This window comes from Convolutriloba macropyga, unplaced genomic scaffold, assembly GCF_964194025.1.
Source record: "Convolutriloba macropyga unplaced genomic scaffold, txConMacr16.3 SCAFFOLD_6055, whole genome shotgun sequence".
Taxonomy (NCBI): domain Eukaryota; kingdom Metazoa; phylum Xenacoelomorpha; order Acoela; family Convolutidae; genus Convolutriloba; species Convolutriloba macropyga.
This window is the reverse complement of record NW_027449381.1, coordinates 1-5,000: the sequence shown is the minus strand read 5'-3', so window position 1 is coordinate 5,000 and position 5,000 is coordinate 1. Positions and strand designations below refer to the sequence as shown.

The 5,000-nt window shown below is 40.2% G+C and overlaps 1 non-coding gene and 1 pseudogene across 1 annotated transcript in view; both read right to left on the bottom strand.

The window, feature by feature from the left end:
- Nucleotides 1-478, bottom strand: part of LOC142355002 (large subunit ribosomal RNA) — a 3,522-nt gene extending 3,044 nt beyond the window's left edge. Inside the window, exon 1 of the ribosomal RNA XR_012761150.1 lies at nt 1-478. This exon is cut by the window's left edge and continues 3,044 nt beyond it. This is a non-coding gene — a ribosomal RNA (large subunit ribosomal RNA).
- A 1,683-nt stretch (nt 479-2,161) lies between these two features.
- Nucleotides 2,162-2,313, bottom strand: LOC142355001 (5.8S ribosomal RNA; annotated as a pseudogene).
- Between the last annotated feature and the right edge of the window lie 2,687 nt (nt 2,314-5,000).

Here is a 5,000-nt window from a genome sequence, read left to right as displayed (position 1 = left end):
ACTACTCGGTAGCCGAGAATATAATATCAAGGCATTGAGTATGGTAACGCTCACTCCAGTTCCCCTTCAACAGTTTCACGTACTTTTCACTCTCTCTTCAGAGTGCTTTTCAACTTTCCCTCACGGTACTTGTTTACTATCGGTCTCGCTTTATAATTAGCTTTTGGAGAGACATATCTCCAGCTTCGAGTTGCACTTTCAAACAACTCTACTCATAGGAATGAGCCATTATGACTGGTATCGAAAATGACCTTTACAGGATTTTCACCTTCTTTGATGCTACTTTCCAGTAGACATCAGGACAAATTCACCAGTCTAGCATCAAACCATACCGGACACCGAGAAATGTTGCCATTTCTCTTCCCGATGAGCTTTTCCCTGTTCATTCGCCATTACTAAGGGATTCTCAGTTGATTTCTTTTCCTCCCCTTACTGATATGCTTAAGTTAAGGGGGTTCTCTCGCCCAATTCAGGTTATGTAGTTGATTGTCTCTTAATTGGTTCACTGACCAATATGAGACAGAAACCGATTCAGCAGTTTTGTTCGCTACTACTATCAAACACAGGTCGAAGTTTCCATTCAGTCATTAATTCCAACTTTCAAATGTTGTTGTTTCAGCTTTCGCTTACTAGAAGCAACATAATACTCGCTGCAATACAGACCTCGGGAAACCCTCACCGTGAATAAGGTTCACTCACATATTTCACTACATTTTGCGTGGGATTGGAGATGAGGCTACTCGTTCTTGCTCAGTACTAGGCTGAAAATTAACGAAACTTCGTTACAAACGTTCACATGTTGATGTTTCCGCTTTCGCGTACTCGAAACAACATAATACTAGTCTTTGTAATTTAGTTTCATAATTTCAACTGTTCTCATGCAGAATTTTTGCTCATTCTTATCCCAAATTTTGACCTGGCTACTAGTTACACTCCTTGTACTTATTGCAAAATGACCACAAATTTCAACAGCTTTCACATGTTGCTGTTTCGGCTTTCGCTTACTACAGTCAACATAATACTCGTTGCAAAATAAGTGCTCGGCATCTGCAATTTTCCAAAGACGAAGTTTCGCCAGTTCAATTTTCGCTCGCCAATTATGGCTACTAATTCACACGGTACTGAGCTCAACAACATTAAATTTGTTCAGCAAGACTTTCACATGTTGATGTTTTGGCTTTCGCCTACTAGAAGCAACATAATACTCGTCTTGTTAGCTCATTCAATGAGAATAGCTTTTCCCGTTGAGAATTTTTGCCTTCAATTGGCGTTGTAGTGAGTTTGGCTACTCAGATCACCAAATACTTGTGACAATTCGAACCAGAAATGTTTTCAATTTTCACATGCTGATGTTTCGGATTCAACCTACTAGAAGCAGCATAATACTTGTATTCAACAATTTCTGTATCAAATCCCAGTTTTCTCTGGTGCATCTTTGCCAAACTATTCCAAACTGCCTGAGTCTGAATACCAATTACAGGTACTAGTAAATGCACGTTACTAAGGACTATATAGTTCTAGGTTACTGTACACAACGACGTTCACATGTTGATGTTTCAGCTGCCGCTTACTAGAAACAACATAATACTTATCGTGCATACCTTTCCATAACTTGTCCTTTTCAGATGCATTAGTTTCCCTTTGTCTTGGCTTCTACAGTCAGACTGGCTACTAGTAACAGCACAGTACTAATCACATATCGTTCTACAGTTTGCAGACAACTTTCACATGTTGATGTTTCAGCTTTCGCCTACTAGAAACAACATAATACTCGCTGTATACATTTGTAGTTCTCTATGTAACTTTCATGTGAAGAAGTTTCGCCAGTCTTTTTGACTGTCTCAAATCTGAGTCATGCTTAGGCTACTAGTTGCTTCATAGTACTTATCGCCTCGAGATCATTGAACAAAACTTGATTTTCACATGTTGCTGTTTCAGCTTCCGCTTACTAGAAACAACATAATACTAGTCTCATTAAGTTCCGTCTCTTTGCAATTTTCTTATGAAGAAAATTCGCCATCACAATGACTCCAGCAGTTCTTGATCAAGGAATGCAATCATTGATCAGAATGCTATTATTTGAATCGGTTCTGCTTTAAGTGTTCCAATTTTATTGGAAGCACCAACAATAGAACATCAATGTGTTCAATCGAGAGTTATATAACCCTGAATCGGACGCAGTCAACAGCCGAAGCCGAGACCGCCTTTTGCGTTAGAGAGGTCGGTAAACAAATCTTGCGATTCATACCGAATTAACACATATAGCTGTGCTCCTCTTCGTAAAGCGAGCCAAGTGATCCCCTGTTGAAGGATGTATTTGGACCAATCTAGTAGCATTTGGTTTCCAACAAGCTCTCCCAAGTTAGCTTACTTATTGGGCTTTTCAACCAATTCGGTTGGCTACAAGCATCATCAAAGTACTAGCCACAGTTTGATCGCAAAATTCTACGACTTTCACATGTTGATGTTTCGGCTTGCGCTTAGCCTACTATAAGCAACATAATACTAGTCATATCATAGAGCGTGATCAGCTTGTGACGTTCTCATGATGAAGTTTCACCAACAGTGTCTCACTTCGAGCTTAAATCCAGCTACTAGTAACTACACAGTACTGACTGCAACGATAACTTTTATCTATACCTTTCACATGCTGCGCTTTCGGCCAGGGCCTACTAACGTCAACATAATACTCGATATAAACTTTTGTTCATGATGCAGCTTCCCCATGCAGAAGTTTCGCCTTCAAATGCTCTCTTGGCCATATGACGTAAGAAAAGGTTACTAGTAACATCACAGTACTAGCCACAGTTTGATTGCAAAATTCTACGACTTTCACATGTTGATGTTTCGGCTTGCGCTTAGCCTACTAGAAGCAACATAATACTAGTCATATCATAGAGCGTGATCAGCTTGTGACGTTCTCATGATGAAGTTTCACCAACAGTGTCTCATTTCGAGCTTAAATCCAGCTACTAGTAACTACACAGTACTGACTGCAACGCTAACTTTTATCTATACCTTTCACATGCTGCGCTTTCGGCCAGGGCCTACTAACGTCAACATAATACTCGATATAAACTTTTGTTCATGATGCAGCTTCCCCATGCAGAAGTTTCGCCTTCAAATGCTCTCTTGGCCATATGACGTAACACAAGGTTACTAGTAACATCACAGTACTAGCCACAATTTGATCGCAAAATTCTACGACTTTCACATGTTGATGTTTCGGCTTGCGCTTAGCCTACTATAAGCAACATAATACTAGTCATATCATAGAGCGTGATCAGCTTGTGACGTTCTCATGATGAAGTTTCACCAACAGTGTCTCACTTCGAGCTTAAATCCAGCTACTAGTAACTACACAGTACTGACTGCAACGATAACTTTTATCTATACCTTTCACATGCTGCGCTTTCGGCCAGGGCCTACTAACGTCAACATAATACTCGATATAAACTTTTGTTCATGATGCAGCTTCCCCATGCAGAAGTTTCGCCTTCAAATGCTCTCTTGGCCATATGACGTAAGAAAAGGTTACTAGTAACATCACAGTACTAGCCACAGTTTGATTGCAAAATTCTACGACTTTCACATGTTGATGTTTCGGCTTGCGCTTAGCCTACTAGAAGCAACATAATACTAGTCATATCATAGAGCGTGATCAGCTTGTGACGTTCTCATGATGAAGTTTCACCAACAGTGTCTCATTTCGAGCTTAAATCCAGCTACTAGTAACTACACAGTACTGACTGCAACGCTAACTTTTATCTATACCTTTCACATGCTGCGCTTTCGGCCAGGGCCTACTAACGTCAACATAATACTCGATATAAACTTTTGTTCATGATGCAGCTTCCCCATGCAGAAGTTTCGCCTTCAAATGCTCTCTTGGCCATATGACGTAACACAAGGTTACTAGTAACATCACAGTACTAGCCACAATTTGATCGCAAAATTCTACGACTTTCACATGTTGATGTTTCGGCTTGCGCTTAGCCTACTAGAAGCAACATAATACTAGTCATATCATGGAGCGTGATCAGCTTGTGACGTTCTCATGATGAAGTTTCACCAACAGTGTCTCATTTCGAGCTTAAATCCAGCTACTAGTAACTACACAGTACTGACTGCAACGATAACTTTTATCTATACCTTTCACATGCTGCGCTTTCGGCCAGGGCCTACTAATGTCAACATAATACTCGATATAAACTTTTGTTCATGATGCAGCTTCCCCATGCAGAAGTTTCGCCTTCAAATGCTCTCTTGGCCATATGACGTAACACAAGGTTACTAGTAACATCACAGTACTAGCCACAATTTGATCGCAAAATTCTACGACTTTCACATGTTGATGTTTCGGCTTGCGCTTAGCCTACTAGAAGCAACATAATACTAGTCATATCATAGAGCTTGATCAGCTTGTGACATTCTCATGATGAAGTTTCACCAACAGTGTCTCATTTTGAGCTTAAATCCAGCTACTAGTAACTACACAGTACTGACTGCAACAATAACTTTTATCTATACCTTTCACATGCTGCGTTTTCGGCCAAGGCCTACTAACGTCAACATAATACTCGATATAAAATTTTGATCATGATGCAGCTTTCCCATGCAGAAGTTTCGCCTTCAAATGCTCTCTTGGCCATATGACGGAACACCAGGTTACTAGTAACATCACAGTACTAGCCACAGTTTGATTGCAAAATTCTACGACTTTCACATGTTGATGTTTCGGCTTGCGCTTAGCCTACTAGAAGCAACATAATACTAGTCATATCATAGAGCGTGATCAGCTTGTGACGTTCTCATGATGAAGTTTCACCAATAGTGTTTCATTCGAATTGGTTCTGCTTTAAGCTCTCCAATTGTTTTGGATGAACCAGTTTTGCCCTTCGAAGCCACTTTTGTGAGCTTTTGTGGGTCTTTACCAAGAGGATATACCTCAAGGCCTCTTTCAATTCCTTTAAGTTCTTTCAACTCCTTTACAGTTTCTA